This window comes from Oncorhynchus mykiss, chromosome 7, assembly GCF_013265735.2.
Source record: "Oncorhynchus mykiss isolate Arlee chromosome 7, USDA_OmykA_1.1, whole genome shotgun sequence".
Lineage (NCBI taxonomy): Eukaryota > Metazoa > Chordata > Actinopteri > Salmoniformes > Salmonidae > Oncorhynchus > Oncorhynchus mykiss.
Window position 1 is genome coordinate 53,971,421 of NC_048571.1, and position 21,762 is coordinate 53,993,182.

A 21,762-nucleotide genomic window follows, 5' to 3' on the forward strand; every position below is an offset into this window, starting at 1 on the left:
ACAGGAGGATGGGATGATCACACATCACAGTGGATAGTACACGTTGGCTCTACGGTCTCATTTTCACATGAATGATCACTCCTAAGCTTTTCCAATAATTAACTGGTGAATGTTACTTCACATATGTAACAGATGTGCTTCAGGTTATACAGTATATATGGCAGAATATGTCTTTATTTTGTTGAAGTGGGCGAACATAGAACATGCCTGGTTCATTTCTAAAGCACTCTAAAGGAAGAGGACTGTCAGAGGTGTTTGGACTCCAGTCACATAGGTCTGTCATAGCCTGGAGTTATTTATTACTTTTAATACTCTACACGGTGTGATGGATGTAATCTTACACTTCCATTCAAATCCACATAGAAAGGAAACAATTTCCCTGACTGGGAGAATTCTATTAAATGCATGACTTTACCTCAAGGGAAGCTGTAATGCTAATGCGTGTAGGATGTGTGAATATGTTACATTTGATCATTTTGTCAAGCTCTTCTCATTCCGTATTCCAGCTCTGGTGGAAAAGGCTGTAAAGAGGTTAATATTTCAGTTTCTCACAGTGAAGGCTGAAGTTGATTTGATTTTAAGCCCATAAATGCTTTTCTAATGAAAACACAAACAGCCAAAATAAGATCAAAGCTGAGTAGGAGCATCAGATCTATTGTTGTAGGTGCATTGCAGTGTTGAGTCAGTTAGCTACCACACACACCTACTGGGTACACCAAAATGTACAGAGAAGATTTGCACCAAACGCCTACCACCCATCATTCTTATCTTCGACTGGAATCCCTCGTGGTCCAGATCGATTTACCATTTCAGAACATCAGTGTGCTCAGCCTCACCTGTGCTGCTACTCCCTTTTGTTGTGCGGCAGGTGATATTGGCTGGACGTGGTCAGAGAGCCTGATGGCTGACAGCAAAACAGGGGAGTTGCAGCCTGCAGCTTGCAGTCTGCAGACAAGGCCCACGCTGACATAGCCAGGCAGCCAGCCGGCAGGCACAATAAACCGCCTACCTGTGTTCCAGCTGCCTGTGTACTGCTGCCTCTGTCATAAGCCTGCCTGTAATTACCCCACAGCCCCCAGCAGCTCTGCCTCTGGTTCTGCAGAGAGGAGGGACAGTGATGGGCGCTGTTGCTCTTCGCCTTGCTCCTCAAAACAGTACCTCCGCTCAATGACTGCTAATGAGGACAAGCACAGGCCCTCCTTAAGGGATATACACCAATAAGAGGAGCATGGAGGATATCTGCTATAATTTGAAACCCCTGCATAATTAAACAAATCTGGTTGTTTTTTGACCTACATGTAATTCACTGCACTGTCGGATTGAAACGTCCCATGGGCATCCTCAATCACAGTGATTTTGTGTGAAACTGGATTATACAATTCAATTGATGGCCATTCAATTGAAATGAACGTTTTTCAATCAATCACTTCTAGAGGGCTGGGCAGTGTCAGTGTTTCATCTTCGGCACATGTTGGGGTGTAGCGTTTTACCTTCCAGTTCCTTATCACCCTCCTGTTTATTTCTCCAAATTATAGAGGCTAGCCATCCAAGGTCCTCTGCTCTGAAGAAAATTACATCTGTTTGTGATTGAGAGTCCCATAGGGCAGCGCACAATTGGCCCAACGTCGTCAGATTTGGCCAGAGTAGGCTGTCATTGTAAATAAGAATTTGTTGTTAACGGACTTGCCTAGTTAAATAAAGGTTACATTTTTTTTTAAATCATCAGAACTTCTGCTGTACTGAGAGTGGTTTCGTGTCGCAAGGCCAAGGCTCAAACATACACACCGCTACCCAGTGTGTACAAGCAGATGTTTTTTTCAGTTTTTCTCAGTGTGGCTAGGTCTTCAGCGATAACATAGACACACTCAGTGGACTATTAAAACTTTATGAGCAGGATGCATTATCTTAGAGTGGAGCTGTGGCATGCAGCAAAACACTGGCATAGAGATGGATTTTATAGGCACACAATAGTTATAAGACTCAGTGCAAAAAAGGTGAAATGTGTGTGATACAAAATAAGAAAATTAAATCATTAAAGATGAAATGTATTATTGCTTGCGGTTGGCCTATTGTATGGGAAGCCTTTTTTATTTGATTTTTGATCGAGGCCTGTCATCGTTTGGTATTTGTGGATTTATCTTTCTCCACATTGAAAGTTGATATCGCCGTGTGAGACTGTGGTAAGTGCCTTTTAACTGCCAGTGGTTGGGTAATGAATTGATTTATGAAAGATGCGCCTTTGCCCGCTCATGTTTGGGTAATGAATTGATTTGTGAAAGATGCCCTCTCAGGGAGTCTTCAGTATCCTCTTTCAGAGAGGATTATGGAACCACAGACAGAAAATAATATAACAATGAAGATGAAAGAGCAGTCTTGCGCCAATATTATTAATGAGGCAAGTGATGCTTTTTCCAACACATTGGCAACAAGACGTAATTACACATGTATCAATTAAATCCTTGGCACGGCCCTTCGCAAATAATTACACTTTGACATGAAATCTGTCAAAATATTGACAATAGACAGCGCTGTTTCAATTTAAATTGCAGGGCTTTTCTCTGTGATCGTGTTACTAACCAGATGAAGTTACTTCTCATAGTGCCAGGGGCAAATCAGGGTCTCTGAACAGAAAGGGCCCTGAAAGTAGAGATCTGATTACCCTTCGAGCCTGAGGATATGGTGGACCACAGAGACACACACATGGGGTCCTGTTCATCCTTGCCGTACCAGTTGAAATAAAAGCACTCTCTCTCTAGAAGAGTACAATGAGAGCCATGTTCAGGGGTGGAAATGCAAACTCCCTAACAATGCCCATGTGTGTTTTTTCTTGTAATCTGATCATCTAACCCCATGCCATTGTGGCTTTAAGGGTCTTGACTGTGGGAGTGTGTCTCATATTATGGAGCAATGAATGTTCAGACAGAGACGCAAAAGTCACATTTACAGTAAAAGTTTCGAACAGCACTAAGTAACCGTACAGTAGTTCTTTAACTAGTCCGTTTGAGGAAGGGGAATGCTGTAAAGTCACCAGCGTAGTTTACACAGGCAATGTCCCGCTGCACAGATATAAAAGGAAGCATTCAGCACACCACATCAAATACCTCTGCTTGACATCCATGACAGTTGAGGGTGTAGAATGTGAGGAACAGGAGACTGCATGGTCTTTCCTACTGACATGCAAAGAAAAGCCCAGTGTGAAACATGAGACAGCCTGACAGCTCACAGACTGTTACCTGAGAGAGACCATGGGGGAACGGGATGGAATGCTACATTTGCGCAGCTCACAGATTCGAAAGCATTCATTAATGCAAAATTAGAAAGAATCAAGAATCAATATTAATATTAATTAATGGACCCTCATAGCAAACATTATGTATGGTCCTCATACCAGTTTATTACTGGCTTGGTTGCTCTCTCTTTCTGCTATCCCCTACATATGAAAATATAACAACAGGCTCAGGTCAGATGAAGCGTATTCTAGGTCAGGTTGTGGAGAAACATCAATGTGTTTCTCTCCTCTTGGATGTGGTGAGATGTGGTGAGGTCTCTATCAGTAGTGTGGGCTGAGCTGCCTGATGCTAGCTCTGCTGTTGCACATCTAAAGCAAGAAGATTAACGAATGGCGCTTTAGTAATCCTTCATTCAAATGTAATGGTAGATACAGGGAGTTAGAGAGGATTAAGTGAGAAGGTGTGCCCTGGGATGGGCTGGCCATGGCATGATTGCATGGAAAAGGAAAAGGAGATGAGGAGGGGAGCCGCACCCCACCCCGCTACCCTTGCCACCACTGCTGAAAATAATCCTAGGGGAAACACTGACATTTCTGCTGCAGCTGCCTTTATTTCCCAGGATGCCCTTGCCTTTAATTATAGCTCTAATTGACTAACAGCAAACATGGGGCATACACAGCCATGCATACACTTAGACCTCCAACCCCTGCACTCTACAGCCAGGCAAAAGTAAAACAAACACACCACCCCAAGGCTTTTGCTGCATTGCATGTGCAAACAAAGGCACATGAAGGAGAATTCTGAGAGACAAGAGAAAAGCTTTAGAATCACTACATACTGTAGACACAAGAAACTCACATTGAAGCTAATCCTATACATGTGATTATACGGTTACAGATTAAATCCTTTTAATATGCACATAAGGATGTCCACATTTACAGCCACACAGTATGTAAATCATCCCAATATATGACCGACAAATATACAAAATACTAGTTGACTTTTTAAATAGATGCTTCAATTGAAAGTCTATTTCATGATTTGAGGGGGTGTTATACTGTAGGTTAATGGTGTGGTCTGTGAACCTTTACAAATAGTGTTGCAGCAGAAGGGGAACATTGGAGCTGTGGGACGTCTTAGCCAACCACAGAGACTCTGGGGAGCAGTCCCATTCCTTTATTCCTTGTTCTCAACGGTGATGGGATTTCAGCCTGACCAGGTGTTTTCTCTGTCTCTGTCTCTGAGCTCAGCACACATCTAAACAGCAGACTTCACAGAGCAGTAACCATGTACTCCAACCCCCCACCCCACCTCACACGCACACACTCACACAAACACAGAACGTATCATCCCTTTTATCCAAACAAATCCATCATATTGGAATGTGATACCGCCAGGTGAGATGTCTGCGAATCACCTCCAGCTCAGAGATCACGGCCTGTTTACTGCGTACACTTGTTCCATATGGCCATGCTTGTGTTGGGTCCTACCCCATATGGCTCCTTGTGTGCTGGGTTCAGTCCCCTGTCTGTCTCCTTATCCCACGCCATCTCTTTGGAATGCTGTGTGTCCGCCGTGCAGCCTCGGACTATCAAGACGGCCTGTTTTTCCAGACAGTGGTCTGTTGGTCTTGTGTGAAACAGGTATAGGACAATGACCCCTGTAACCCCTGGTTCAGATAGCCTTCCCTCTGGGCAGGACATTCCGTTAGTGGATGGGTGAGAGCCACGCAAGCAGAATGAGATGCCTCCCTCTTTTTCTCATTAAGGAAAGGACCAGAGCCTTCTCCAAACAAGCTCCTTTAGATGTCTCCATTCATGTCCTGTTAAAGGCTTCACTGCAATCCATCATCAAACGAATGGCCAGGGAGTGGGATGGATTGTGAGTGTCTGACAAAACATGAAAATAAGAGCTACAGTTGAAGCGACCTTGTTTGTCATTGACATATAAGCACATTGGTCAACAGACTGTAGACATACAGAATACAGTAACTCATGCAGTATGCTTTGTATACAGTCGGTCTGTTCTAAAACAAAGTGCACAGAGAGAGCTGCTCTCCATTCCTGGCGTAGGGTGAATGAATGTACCATGTGTGTTATGTGGACATAGTATCCCAGAGACAAGCCCAGTTGTTCTCACACAATTGACCCCCAGTTGCTTACTGAAAGGTAAACCCCAGATCGTGTTTCACCCCACGCTGTCATCCAATCTCATGGAACGTCATTCATGGGATGATGTTACACTAAACAGTAAGGCGTTTAATGTAGAGGCATGCATGGAGCCTTACATGGGAGGCTTAAAGTGCTGCCTTACAAAGAGTGGTAAAGATGAAGGTATATGATTCTTGGACAGATTACAGTACTGATTTAGAGATAGCGTTTGGAAGATAGAGATAAGTTGGCCATGGCACAATGTCACTATGTGTACTATACAGTAAAGTACAGGAATGTAAAGCAGAGAACAGGGATTTCTTCCTTGGTGGAGGAGACACTTTTCAAACTATAATGGAGTCTAAAATTAGAATGCCAGCCCTCCAACAAATACCTCCCCTCTTTTAAAGTTCAAGAGGTGTTTAAAGATTAAACAGTGAGTGAGTGAGGGGAGAGAGGATACATAGAGCTACGGATGACTCACTCCTCCTAGCTTGGTTATCAGTGCTAGACGCCTCACTGCTCTATGACATACTGCACTAATAACCAGAGCAACAGAGCACTTTCCTCTTGAACAGCAGGCTAAGAGGAAGGCATACAGACAGAGAGCATACACTGCTCCTCTCCACTATAGAGTTAAGTGCACTATTGACACTGAGGGCTGAGAGGTGTATTCTGTTTGCGGTATACAACCAAACAATGCTGACCGCCTGAACCTACAGTATATTTGGTAATATGTTGTCAGAGAACAGAGATGGAATGTAGAAAGCGTAGCTATACCCAAAGGAAAATCAGAAAGAGAATGTTCCATTAACATTTTATTTCACTGCTACAGCCTAGCAGGAAAACAACAGACAGCAAGTAGTACTCTTTGTGTCAAGGGCATTATCTCTCCGTAACCCCACTGAATCTCTCTGTGGTGTTTATGGCCTCCACATCTTTTATCTAACAACAGATTGATTAATCTGAAAAATCAAACCGTTTATATAGGGATATATGTTTCTCGGAGATTCCACGATGTTTAGAATTTCGTACGCTAGTGTAAACTCAAAAGTTGGAGTTGATGCTAGCATGATATTGGAAGTGCTGATATCAATGTTTTTGTCATCACTCCCATGAGACTTTCTGGCATTGTTTGAGTTTGAAATGGATCACACTCATCTACACACTCAGCCTCCAGTGCAAAGTTAAGCTCTCTCTGCTCTCTCCTATCTCCCAGAAACACACCTCAGGAGGATTACTCTCTGTTTGCTTTGTCAGATTACTCTCTGATCAACAGGGTTTATTAACGTCTCTTTCCCCCCCAGCTTCAGCTTGCCTCATTTAGCCATGGCAGGTAGAGATGCCTTCACTTTTACACTCTCAAGCACATAGGCCTGCTGAATTTTACAGGCAGAGCTGGTCGTGTTTTCTGCATGGCACAGCGAGTCTAGGGTTTACTCTATCTTTGTGTTTAGAGCAATGGGTGTTCGTCTGAACTTTGGTTGTCTACTGTGTTACATTTGGGAAAGTTGCCTGGTTTAGCTCTCAGCCGCCCGCTGCGGGGAGTCCTAGTTCACTAGCTCTAGAGGACAACCCAGCTGTGTAAATGCTTTAGTTACAGAATATTCAACATGTACGACACATTTTTCTTTCGGGCATTGACTAAGCAAATAAATGACCCAATGTAATGAGCTGTTCCACTCCTCTGTGCATACCTGTAGCTGCTGGCTGGAAGGTAGAACGCTACTACACATGTTTTGTCCTACGACTCTGGTGAAGAAATGGGTTCATCTAAAGCAGTGGTCACTTTCGCAGTCAAAAAGCAAGCTGAGATCTCCCCCGCCTGAATCGTTTTTAAACATAATGTTTTACATTAACCTAATACAGTTGTAATACATTGTCATAGCTATATGTCTTGCCTGCCAACATTGATCTTCTCAAACCATATTTTATTTCAAAACTCAAGCTTTGATAACAAAATGGATCAGTTGGCGATGCACTTGCGAGGGACAGCTGAGCATAAATTGAAATAATTTGTAAATTGTTTGCTTTTATTTTTATTTTACTGGACTGATGGTACCTGCATCTGATGGTCATGGTGCTTTCAAGACAACTAGGTCTCGGAAAAAGCTATGTCAAATCATGACGCCAGTGAACTTCAGATCGGAAAACTCGGAGCTCTAGAAAGATGCCAGAGTTTCCGAGTTGGATGACTGTTCAAAACGATGTTTCCAAGACGTTTTTTTCAGAGTTCGCTGTTGTTTTGAACACGACATTAGTCTCAGCGGAGGGGGGGAGGGAGGGAGGGAGAGAACAGCAAAGGGTCTGCCTCTCATGGTCCCTGCTCTCTCCTTCCTTTCTTCCGGTGAGGCAGAGAGGGGACATAGTCTTCGACCTGATGGCAAAACTTGAGTCTCACTGCATCTGCCTTTGGCACAAATTCATGTTGTTCCTATGACCAGAGAAAGTGAAATATTCCTCTGTATTAAAATAGACACGACGAGCTGCTAATAATAATAAAAACACATGGTAATCAATACACAATTCACTCAATACACAATTCACTCAATACACAATACACAGCCACTCATTCATTGCAGCGCGAGTGGAAGTAGACAGAAGAGCGTTTTATGTCTTGTAATAGTGTTGAATAAAAAAAGTTTTGACAGTTCTGCTGAATAAAACTTTGACATGAACTCACTCATATAAACAGCAGGTCTTGGCTGTATTCTTTAACAGTCTCTCTCTGTCCATAGTTTTAAAAGTTATGAAATCTCTCCTAGGCTAGTATCAACCTTCGCTGTGGCCAGGGTTGTGGAAGCTGTAGCTAGGCAATGTAATTTGTGCTATTCGATTGACCAGCGCATTAGGAGCACTCGATTTAACCACAGATCTGCCAGGGCGCAGGAGCGTTTGTCTTTTCAGGCAAATTAAATGGTTACAAATGGGAACACTTTGCCTACCCGGTGCTCAGGGCTTTTGAATCAACTGCACCTACTGCCAGCATCAAAAAAGGTTTTACAAAACAGGACCACAAGCCTTTATGTCTATCGTTGGCTTTTCTACCAACATTTTAGGTGATCGACTAGGAATGCCTTCAAGATCGAACAGTCAATCGCGGATAGAGACATTTTTTCACCTCTTATTTGAAAGATGAAAGAAATGACACAATTCAGTAATCCTTATCTAGTCAGTGAGGATAGTTTAGCCAGTACATTGAACGCCCATGGTTTGAATCACTCAATTGAAATCAATTCATTAGACCCTAATATTTGGATTTCACATGACTGGGAATACAGATATGTATCTGTTGGTACCTTAAAAAAAAGGTATGATCGTGGATCAGAAAAGCAGTCAGTTTCTGGTGTGACCAACATTTGCCTAATCCAGCGCAACACATCTCCTTCGCATAGAGTTGACCAGGCTGATGATTGTGGCCTGTGGAATGTTGTCCCACTCCTCTTTAATGGCTGTGCGAAATTGCTGTGTATTGGTGGGAAATTAAACATGCTGTCGTACACGTCAATCCAGAGCATTCCAAACATGGTGACATTTCTGGTGAGTATGTAGACCATGGGATATTTTCAGCTTTCAGGAATTGTGTACTGATCCTTGTGACATGGGGCTGTGCATTATCATGCTGAAACATGAGGTGATGGCAGCGGATGAATGGCACGACATTGGGCCTCAAGATCTCGTCACAGTATCCCTGTGCTTTCAAATTTGCCATCGATAAAATGCCTGCCCACACCATAACCCCACCGTCACCATGGGACACTCTTTTCACAACATTGACATCAGCAAACCGCTCGCCCACATGACGCCATACACGTGGTCTGCGGTTGTTAGGCTGCTTGGACATACATCCAAATTCTCTAAAACTATGGTAGAGAAATGAAAATTTAATTGTCTAGTAACAGCTCTGGTGGACATTTCTGCAGTCAGCATGCCAATTGCACGTTCCTTCAAAACTTGAGACATCTGTGGCATTGTGTTGTGTGACAAAAATGCACATTTTAGAGTGGCCTTTTATTGTCCCTAGCACAAGGTGCATCTGTGTAATCAACTTCTTGATATGCCACACCTGTCACGTGGATGGATTATCTTGGCAAAGGAGAAATGCTCACTAACGGGGATCTAAACAAATTTGTGCACAAATATGGAGAGAATTAAGTTTGTGCATGTGGAGAATTTCTGCTGTCTTTTATTTCAGCTCATGAAACATGAGACCAACACTTTACATGTTGCGTTTATATTTTTGTTCAGTGTATCATTTTTCACGGGTCTAGTTTGTAAACCTGTTGGGATTCTCTGTTTATACAACCTACATAACAGGAGGTATATAAATTGCTAATGACATGAAAAGTGTGATATTTTGCCTTGTGTGAAATAAATAAAGCTGTTTTCCATGTCACTCAGGGTGAGTTTAAAATGCAATGCTGGGAGAGTATGTGTTTCTTCATGCCCATAAAATAATAGTCAATTTTTTTTTTGCCTTTGTTTATTAGATAAACCTCTGAGATTCACAGTAGCCTACAACATCTATAATGAATTTAATAAGAGAGGGGAAATCCTTCGTAGTGAATTATGTATGTCAATGCTGTAAATATTGGGTGTCCATTGGACTTTATTCTCCTCTTACAGCTAACACACACTCTCCATATTCCAGGACATTCAGAATACCTTTGTGTGTTTACACATTGTCCATAGCTGATGTTTTCCATGCACCTTCAATGCACTGATAATCTCAACAAAGAAATGGGACAATACCTCTTTGTGGTAGCTTACCGCTTTACAGTGGTGGATAAAGTACCCAATTGTCATACTTGAGTAAAAGTAAAGATACACTATAGAAATGACTCAAGTAAAAATGAAAGCCACCCAGTAAACTACTTGAGTAAAAGTCTAAAAGTATTTGGTTTTAAATATACTTAAGTATCAAAAGTTAATGTAATTGATAAAATGTACTTATCCCTCCTGTTGTGTTCCGGTTGAATTGGACCGATTTACAAGTTTTCTCTCTGCAAAATGTAGTTCATTTAATTGTCATAAGGTTCCATGACTTTGTCCACACAGAGCATGTGGACACACAAAATACATTTGGATGATTCTCATAAAATTTTTAGTGTTTTATTTAACTTTTGTACACAACTTTTGTACACCCGTGGTGTTCCCGGTCAAAAATGACCGGTCAATAGAAATGAATGGGTGAGACTACAATTAGTGTCTAAAATTGAGTTCAGGCACATGCCCATTCATCAGATGGACACACTTCCTCTCCCCGAACCCCCCCCCCCCCACACACACACACACACACACACACGTCACTTTCATTTTGAGGCCTTGCTCACAATTCATTCTATGGCAGCGCAATGACCAAACGATATACTGTATGTGAGGCTCTTGATCATTTCTTTGATCATGACACTGGTGAGGAGGAGAGAGGCCAGGAAACTGACAGTGAAGATGCATTAGAGGAGGAAGTGTTAGAAGTTGAAGACAACACAGAATATGATCCAGACCAAGAGACAACCGATGTGGAACAATCCAGTGATGAGGAAGAGGGCCCTGCTGAGGTTGTTGTTACATTCCAGTCAAAGAATGGGAATTTGTCCTGGTCTTCATCCCTACCTGAGAGGAGAGGTCAGCTGTCGGCTGGAAATGTTATCAGGATGAGCCCAGGGCCAACGAGATACGCCATATCCCGGGTTGATGACATAAAATCCTGCCTCGAACTGTTCCTGACAGTCAATCGAAACTATAGTGATAAACATGACCAACTTGGAGGGGAGACGCGTTTACAAAGACAACTGGAAGGAGGTAGACCAGACAGACGTGGGTCTCTTGATTTTGTCTGGTGTGTCCATATCCAGAAACAAATGTACCACCAGTTTATGGGATCCAGAGTCTGATCGGGCAATTTTTCATGCCACTATGTTACTCCAGACATTTCACATGTTGTCACGGGTGATTCACTTCGACAACTGTGATACAAGACCAGGCCGCTGTCAACAAGACAAGCTGGCAGCGATCAGAGAGGTTTGGCACAAGTGGGTGGAGCGCCTGCCACTCATCTATAACCCAAGTCCAGACATCACAGTGGATGAGCGTCTGGTCGCTGCCCATTCAAACAGTACATGCCAAGCAGACCGTCTAAATATGGAATAAAGATATGGGCAGCATTTGATGACAGGACAAGTTATGCCTGGAACATGCAGGTTTACACCAGGAAACCTGCTGACGGTGTTCCCGTAAAGGAACCAGGGGAAGTGGGTGGTCCTGGAAATGACTGCAGGTCTCAATGGGCACAACATAACATGTGACAATTTATGCACCTCATATGCTCTTGGTTAGGAGCTGCTCCAAAAAAATTACCATGGTGGGGATGGTCAGAAGGAACATGCCTGAGTTGCCTCCTGCCTACTCACTACCAAGGACAAGGATCGTTTTTCCTCTAAATTTGCATTCCCCGATACACACACTCTTGTGTCCTACTGCCGAAGATAAAGAAGAATGTGCTCCTGATGACAACTCTGCACAGGGATGGCGCTGTGAGTACCAGGGAGGACAAGAAGCCCAACGCTGTCCTGGATTACAACAGGAACAAAGAGGAGCTGACAACCTTGACAAGGTTTGTTACTCTTTATCTTTCAAGTCTCATGTACTTTTTATTTATATTACCAGATTGTTTTATCTGCACCATAAAAATAAGACATGTTGTTGTTTGGTGAAATGCTCATTGAATTTGTGAACAATATGGTGTCAATTCTATTCATTTGAATATGTAAATATGTTTTAGATGTGATAAATTAAAACAACACTTTGATGCAATTTTTCACTATGCAAGACATTAATTGTTACTTGTATTACTTGTCATTATTTTATTTACTGATTGTTGCACTTTTGCAGGTTACTGGCATATACTCTTGTAAGAGGATGACGGCACATTGGCCCATAGTGTTCTTCAACATCCTAGATGTGTCGGCCTACAACGCCTTTGTGTTGTGGATGGAGGTGAATCCAGGCTGGAAGTAGAGGAAATTCTTCAAAAGGAGACCATTCCGAGAAGAGTTGGGGAAAGCCATGGTGGCACCCCTCATTCAAAGGCGCCAACACCTTCCTCCGACACCATCCTCTGCTGGATTGGTGAGATATACAAGGGCCAGAAGAAAGACCTACGGACACCAGAGACAGAAGAGACAAAAGGAAGAGGTGCAATCTGTGTGCACCAAGAGATGTCAAAACAAGCATTATGTGCCATAAATGCAGTGCATATATTTGTAAGGCACACGCAACAACCACCAGGGATTGTCCAACATGTGCATGAGAACACACAAAATGTAACCACCATTGATTGACAGATTGTGAAGATTTGAATGTTTTTGTTATTGTTAGTAATACGGTTATTGTTACTTTTGTTCTTTTTTGTGTTCAGACATTAACTTTGTAATATGGTAAAGTTTTCATGTGTAGTTTTGGGCCTATGTCCTTTCTTTACTAATAAAATCATACCGGTCAGTTTTGACCGGGAACACAACAGATGTTATTTTGTGCCACTATTTAAACATTTGAAATGGTTTCAAAACCAATGTCCTTGTTAAACTTTGACACAAATCTGTGATAAAGAACATAATATGTTTCATCTGAGTATTTGTTATAGTCAAAATAATCCATACATTATTATTTTTTTTTACTCAAAATTAGTTGTATGAGCTCAGGTCAATGAGGCCTACAGGCCATAAATAGCAAATAGAAGTTCAAAACTTGTAATGTTCACAAGAACTTAAGTTGATAAAAAGATCTGATTTATAATCAGCTATAATAGGGTGGTCATTTTAGACCGGGAACACAGAATTAATTAACATGAAACGAACACAACAGGAGGGTTAAGTATCAAAAGTAAAAATATAAATAATTTCAAATTCCTTATATTAAGCAAACCAGATGGCACCGCTTTCTTTTTTGTTTTTTAAATTTACAGATAGCCAGTGGCACGCTGCGGCAGGGTAGCCTAGTGGTTAGAGCGTTGGACTAGTAACTGGAAGGTTGCAAGTTCAAACCCCCGAGCTGACAAGGTACAAATCTGTCGTTCTGCCCCTGAACAGGCAGTTAACCCACTGTTCCTAGGCCGTCATTGAAAATAAGAATTTGTTCTTAACTAACTTGCCTGGTTAAATAAAGGTAAAAAAAATTAAAAAAAAAAAAACACTCAGACATCATTTACAAACAACGCATTTGTACTTAGTGAGTCTGCCACATCAGAGGCAGTAGATGAGGAGGGATGTTCTCTTGATAAGTGTGTGAATTAGACAATTTTCCTGTCCTGCAAGCATTCAAAATGTAACGAGTACTTTTAGGTGTCAGGGAAAATGTATGAAGTAAAAAGTACATTATTTTCTTTAGGAATGTAGTGAAGGAAAAGTAAAAATTGTCAAAAATAAAATGGTAAAGTACAGATACCAAAAAAGACTTCAGTAGTACTTGAAAATATTTTTACTTAATTACTTTACACCACTGCGTCTTTACTGCATACCAATCGATACTCCATATAAACCAATACTTATCTTTTATGAAAGGAAGCATTCCAAGCACCAATACAGCTCTGATAAAAGCCCAGATGCAGAATGGTGATAGTTTGGAATGCATCCTAGAAAAACACAGTGCCTTAGAAGAGTGAGTCTAAGGAATCGATGCTGTGCTGTGTGACCCACTCAGCCAGCCCAGCCGTTGTGTCGTGCTGCGTGTTAATGTGTATGGTGTAACATTGTGGCGTTTAAAGTGTGAAGGCCACAGGGTTGTGCCTCCAGGCTGTGGAGAGACAGAGGCTCAGAGGTGAGCCAGAGAGGCTGCTGGGTAAACACTATCACAATCATTGCTCTGCTCTCCCCCGCTCCTACACTGCCACGACATTAGGACATGAACCAACCACCACTGTTTACCATCAAGCCAGGATTGGCCAGTCACTGTATCGGTGCCTGGGAGCTGTTGCCTTCCTGCTGAGATTGGTGCGGTGTTATGCATTGTGGTCAACTACAAGGCTGCAGTCCTTGTTGAGTTATTTGGGCAGCATGCATGGGGGAGGTTCTTTGCGTGTTAACTGGCAATTGAGGGGTTGTTTTGTTTCTTCCTGGTGCCAGCAGACACTGTGTGGCACCGTCTCGACGCACCACGACTGCCCTGCTTCTTGTCAGGAGATGGGCATCCTCTCTTCGTGAAATAACCCGGCTCACAACAGCTAGCGTCTGGAAGACATTAGTCCTGTTATTAATGAGGTTGTTTTGATTATCTTCTTCCACTCTGTATGAAAATGACTGCGATGCTAAGGCTTTTGGTGAAACCGACAGGCTAGGCTTAGCTTAGTCAGCTCTGAGGGGGAGTCTGCTGAGGAAGCGCCCATGATAGATGTATCTTTAAACCACACTACACGATGCTATGCACTTGGCAGTGGACTGGATTCCTCTCCTCTTACAGTGAGCTATGATCCAGTGAGTTCAGTATTCCACAGTTTAAGGTTATCAACAGTATGATAACGAAACAGGGATAAGCTCAGTTGATAATCAAGGGTGTTGTATTATCCTATTTGTCAAATGGATAATACTTGATAGGACTGGTTATCCCAAACGGTTTCATGTACAGTATCATGGTGCGACATATTAGTATGTGTTCTTTGAGAATGTAGGATGTCTCTGCAGACAGTGCAATAATGAAAAATCAAGTGGCACACACTTAGAAACTGGACTGTGGGATGTAAAGGCTCCAGTCTTCACCTTGTGATGCTATCCACAGCTAATGGGGCACACACACACACTCACAAACACACACTCACAAATACACATGGTCACAAACACAGTCACTCACACATGAACACACAGTCACTCACAAACACACATGGTCACAAACACAGTCACTCACACATGAACACACAGTCACTCACAAACACACATGGTCACAAACATATGCACACACACAGACACACACACGCGTACTGTTGTCCAGAGCTAATGAAGGGTCTTGATTGATGTGTTTGCCGAACTCAAGACTAGACATTTTAACATTATTGATCCCAGAGCACAGCAGGGAAAATCAGACTGGGAACACAGAGTCTGGACTCGTCACACACTGCTACATATTTCTTCCTTGCCCAATCTCTCTACTTGAGCTTAAACATATCATTCAGTTAGTTGAAATATAAATGGCCTACATTCTATGAATATTTGATTACAATGAATATCATGTCGTGTGTGTTGCCTGGAGGGGCGCTCGTGTGACATTGACACTGAATAAAATGTGACATTCTCAAATACAGCAGGGGATATCTCCCTCTCCATGGACAGAAGCTCTCACCCGAGAAGACATTTGGAAGTCATCTCCATCTAAAATAAGCGGCCTAGACTCGAGACTGGAATGATGTCACTCGCTCCCCATACAGCCTCAACAACTCCTCCTCGTGACCTTGTTACCAAATATAGCATGTCACATATTGATTTGGGGACACAGTGTGTTAACCGCATGTTATTCACACAATGACCTATTTTACCATTAGATTGCATAGGTCCAGTAAAGGAGCCGTTGGGAAAACTCAGTTCCCCGACTAGGGGAGGAGGTGTTGTCTTTCGGATGGGACGTTAAATGGGTGTCCTGACTCTGTGTTCACTAAAGATCCCATGGCACTTATCGTAAGAGTGGGGGTGTTAACCCCGGTGTCCTGGCTAAATTCCCAATCTGGGCCTCTTACCATCATGGCCACCTAATCATCCCCAGCTTCTAATTGGCTCATTCATCTACCCTCTCCCCTGTAACTATTCCTCAGGTTGTTGCTGTAAATGAGAATGTGTTTTCAGTCAGCTTATCAGGTAAAATAAGGGTTGTATATAAAAAAAGAGACAGAGCAGTGTCCATGACAGAAGTGGACTTAACTTGTGTGTGTAGCAATGGCTGTTTATGTACAATTCATTCCTCTAATGAATACATCATGGTCTCTTGACAACACTGTGATTGTATGTCTCCTCTTGTGCAGTGCCTCTGTGTGAGTTCATTTTAAAGCAGGGCTTTTATGAAGATTTGATCCCAGCACTGACTGAAGGCTGGTGTACACTGTCAAGCAGCCAGGCCATGTTTTATCTCGACACAGTGCAAAGCTTTGAGATTACCAGAAACCAACAGGGTCTGCAAGCAGCCTTACTGAGAATGGATCATTTACAGTGTTTTACTTCAGTGGTATTAAAGTGTGGCAATAGGGAAAAGGCCAATGAAAGGTTGGCAAATGCCGGCTTGAATTCCATCTGTGTATACATAACGCCAGCATGCATGCTTCCCATGGGACTGCATTGCTGGCTATGTTAGAGATCATAGAAGTAGGGACAAGCTTCAACACAAATGTTAATATGCCGTCCTAAGCACCTGAGATCTATGAATACAGACAACAAGATGAGTGCAATATTAAAGCAATAGAGACATACAAGCCCAGACACGTCAGCCTTCTCTGCCCATCTGAAATGCAGCTCCCCTGTGAAAGGACTGCTGGAAGCTGTCTGGGAAGCACTTGACTTTGCTGACAGTGAAGCGAAGAGAGTTTGGGCTTTTGCTCTGTAGTTTTGTGTGTGCGTGTGTGTGTGTGTGTGTGTGTGTGTGTGTGTGTGTGTGTGTGTGTGTGTGTGTGTGTGTGTGTGTGTGTGTGTGTGTGTGTGTGTGTGTGGTGCAATGTATGAGGACTAGTTCTTCTCACAGGCAGAAGTAATATCTGTAGTATATGCATCTCTTACATGCGTTTCATCATCTAACTGTAATCTCTTCCTCATCTGAATCTTGAATATTGACTTAATCCTGAAGTTACTGCATTTATCTTGTTAACAGCTATCAGCTAAGGATATTGATATGAATGGGCAGAAATCCATCTCTCTTCTTCAAGTCCGCTATTAATAAGTACTTATTTCCTGTCTGGCCACACTCAGGTCTCAATCAGGTCTTTGTGGGCCAGGCCTCTGTCATCGCCCTGGTTCTGTTGATATGTGCCCCATGCTGAGAACGTGGCCCTCTCATAGACAGCCTAAGTGCTGGCTAATTGAACGTGTCTAGGCAGAACCTGTACAGTATATGTGCTGATAAGCAGGTATTTGACCTCTCAGGAGGCCCCTAGTCCTGCCCTCTAGAACTGGGCCTTTCAGCAGAAAAGCATTTCAATCCTGGAAGGGACCCCAACTAATTTCCAAGTATAGTTCATATGTTATGAAAGTAACATATGAACTATATGAACTATGACGTAACATAATGCAATTAGCAGTGTGTTGACATTGCAACAGTGTTCTGCGTTTCTCAATATTTACTTCAATATTTTATTCTCGAGCAACAAAATGACAGTGAGAGCAGGGGGTGGGGTATTACTTGAATGCAGAACACTCAAATTCTCCTAGTGACAATAATTAGATTAGTCTCTCTGTGTTAAAGAGCGACTGCCTTTTAAAAAGCATCAAATCCCTTTGAAAACAGCCTATGTGGCGTTGATATGAGAGAAACAGTTATTCTAGTGTCCAAATTGACTACAAAGTCTAAATAGGATCATTTCGGGTGTGAAGTCAGTCTCGTCTAAATTTGGAACATCCGTGCGTCACAACGGGTAAATGAAGGTTGGGTTTTTGATTTGACGATGTACATTTGCTCACTAACATGGAGTGAACATTTGCATTGATTTCTCTCTATCCGATAGCATAGACAGTGAGACAGACCTGCCCAGCAGCCCAACTTTGTTTACGTAAGACAACATGTCGCAAATTTTTTTACTTTAGAAATATTGCACCCAACACCTTAGTTAGATGTAAAATTGCGCAACTTAAACATCCTCACAAAAACATCAACATTAATTACAGATTTCTTGAGTTATCTTAGAGTCATTCTGGGGATTTTGAGGAAGTGAAATAGGCTTCCGCATCTACAGTGTCTCATGAGGGACAAACGTCATTAACCAAATGCAGAATCGGTCAGGAAACACACCTCCAAGACTGAAATCAAATCTTTCTAATGAGCAACAGAAAAACATGTGCCAATCAGCATGTTCAGTGGCTCTTTAAAATTCTGACACGTTGATGAAAGCTTGATGATGCATTCTAAGGAAAGAGACCATGTCTGTGATCTCGTCTGTAAGAGGGTTTTGCTGCATTTTCCTGTCTGTGACCTTGGCTGACAATGGTCCATAGTGCGTGTGTTTGTGTGTCCTGGATGGAATCCCATCACGTTTCCTCATCAAACTGTCATGGACCCTGCCTCCCCACGCCTGCGTCACTCCCATATTTTCTCACACTCCGGACGGGGATCTGTTTCTGAGCCCAACGGTCTCCCGACCCCCACCAGCCTCTCTTAGATAATCCTGCTGCCTCCAGGAACCCAAGACTAATCGACCACCAGTCTCCTCGGCACAGGCAGGCAGGCCACCACTGAGTTCCTAATCTCCCGGAGTTCTATTACGCCCCGCTTGGGTTTACTGACCTTTCGCTGACGCAAAAACAGGATTTTAGAAGCAAACTTGTATTAATGCAGTTTGTTTGTGTATGTGTTTAGCATCTGTGTGTCTGTGTCTGGAAGATACATGACAAACATGCAGAAGTATACCAGCATCACCAGAACAGAACAAAGATACAGTAGGCCAACCTTTGGGAAATACAGCAGTCTACATCCGCATTCTATTTGTCTTATAACCTTTTCATCACTTCAGTATTAATGTAAGAGATTAGATTTGTATCAGCCTGTCTGGATATGTCAGGTATGTGGCAGTGGAACGCTCAGAGGAGTGCCGGGGGAAAGCTAGCTAACCCTAGCACAGTGGCAGGGTATGGGTGCAGTACTCAAATCAAATCAGATTTTATTTGTCACATGCTTGGTAAACAACAGGTGTAAACCAACAGTGAAATGCTTACTTATAGGCCCTTCCCAACAATGCAGAGAGAAAGACAATAGATAAATAATAAAAAAGTAAAACACTTAATAATAAAATAATTTATTATAATAATAATACATTCACAATGAGTTACGATAAGTTGACTATATGCACAGGGTACCAGTACAGAGTCGATGTGCAGGGGTACGAGATAATTGAGGTAGATATGTACATATACCTTGGAATAAAGTGTCTAGGCAACAGGGTAGATAATAAACAGTAGCAGCAGCATATGTGATGAGTCAGAAGAGTTAGTGGAAAAGGGGTCAGTGCACAGTCCGAGTAGCTATTTGGTTAACTACTTAACTAACTATTTAGAAGTGTTATGGCTTGGGGGTAGAAGCTGTTCAGGGTCCTGTTGGTTCCAGACTTGGTGCATCGGAACCGCTTTCCGTGTTGTAGCAGAGAGAGCAGTCTATGACTTGGGTGGCTGGAGTCTGTGACAATTCTTAAGGCCTTCCTCTGACACCGCCTGGTATAGAGGTCCTGGAGGGCAGGGAAATTGTCCCCACTGATGTACTGGCTGTACGCACTACCCTCTATAGCACCTTGCGGTCGAATGCCAATCAGTTGTCATAGCAAGTGGTGATGCAGCCAGTCAAGATGCTCTCAGTGGTGCAGCTGTATAACCTTTTGAGGTTCTGAGGGCCCTGACAAATCTTTTGAGCCTCCTGAGGGAGAAGAGGCGTTGTCGTGCCCTCTTCACGACTACGTTGGAAATGCAGGAAATGCATAAATTATAAAATTGCTGAAATTTGTTTTGGTTGAAGTTGAATTGAACAGTATAAAACAATCAGTATGGAGGAAGACTAATTGAAATCACTTAGAATGTATGTGTTGCCACTATAGGATCACTCACTACTGATAAAGCAAATGTATAACTTTCATTATTCAAAAACTAAAAATACCATCATACCATTTTTAAAAATATCGTGATATATTTTGGCCATATCGCCCAGCCCTAGATAGAGTTATGGTCAAATTTGCCTAATGGAGAGAGAGTGAGAACATTGTATGCATTTCTGTGTGGAGTAAAGGTGAGCAAGAGTTTTTTTCTGTACATTAAAATAACCAGCCAATAGGAGCGCCGCCTCTGTATGAACATTTTCTTGTTTGCTTATGGCCTTATACAGCTCGTTGAGTGCAGTCTTAGTGCCAGCATTGGTTTGTGGGGGTAAATAGACAGCTATGAAAAACACAGATTAAAACGTTCTTGGTAAATTGTATGGTCTACAACTTACTATGAGGTATTCTAACTGAGGCGAGCAGAACATAAACTTTTCCTTAATATTAAAGATTGCCATTTGAGCTTCATAACCCGAAGCTGCCGTTCTGTCCTGCCGATGCATAGAAAAAACAGATAGATGTATATCTGTTCAGAAAAATAAGATATTACACCTTGTGTGTATGTATGTGTGTGTGTGTGTGTGTGTGTCAGGTGCGGTAATGTGTTTGTTTCAGTGCTGAGACATATTCTGACTTGTGATGATAGACATCATCGTCCACCACCTGCCGCCATGGTGATGCCATGGGATAGGCTGCTGGGCATGGTTACTCCCAGTTCTCCATTCCCCCATCACTGAGGCACCCAGTTGCAAAAGGAGGCTTCCCTGCCAGTCTGAAGCTCATTCCCACTCTTTCTATTTTGCAATATCTGACCATCTATAGTGTCCTATAGCAGTGTGTGGTTATTTATTAAACCCATTAATGCAGTGGTTTATCTCTAGATCAATAGCTACAATACAATACATCTTGTTTATTTATGCCCTGGGGAATGGTACTTCTGGATCATAACTCTGTGACATATGGGTTGTTTAGACTATGGAAACAATTCCAACAAGGACACACCCTCTCCCATTCCACCAGTGTTTTATCATCTCTCTGAGAAAATGAAGGGTGAAAATGTGTATATTTCATTTTGAAGTACATTTGCTTCAGTGTCATGGAGGAGTGCCATTGTTCCACTGCGCAGCCATTTTGGATCTGCCAAATAAATAAGGAGGGGACAGGGAGGGAGAAGTGGCGGTGGCTCGGCTAGCCAGCGTTACCATGGCAACAAAGGCCATGCTCATCTCCCTCATGCCCAGGCTGTGTTGGCCCCGGCTCGCTGCAGTGTGAGCTGGGTACTTAATTTCACTGACCCCCCCAGGTCTGGATTGAACAGGCTCCATTGATTAGGACAAATGGAGGGAAGCCCGGCTGGCCTAGCCCCTTTCTGTAACGGGGTTAAGGACATAGTCATGGAGGGTGGAAGACAATAAGAGCACCAAGATGAATAGCAGAGGCTTCCCTTGTTTTAGATGAATCAATTACATGTTTAAAGGCTAATCATTCAGTGTAAATGTTCTGGGGCACCACCTCACTCTGGATCTATGATTGAGCCGTTTAATGTATTCCACCCCTACATAGGCGTCATTAAACCTTTCAACTGAATCACCTCAGAACAATCCTCTGCCATTCAGGCGCAGGTGTA

The 21,762-nt window shown here is 42.6% G+C and overlaps 1 protein-coding gene across 9 annotated transcripts in view; it reads left to right on the forward strand.

Annotated features, from left to right (window-relative positions):
* The window catches only part of LOC110528000 (ephrin type-B receptor 2), a 160,718-nt gene that overhangs the window by 81,046 nt on the left and 57,910 nt on the right, over positions 1-21,762 (forward strand). The gene's annotated exons all lie outside the window — the stretch shown is intronic.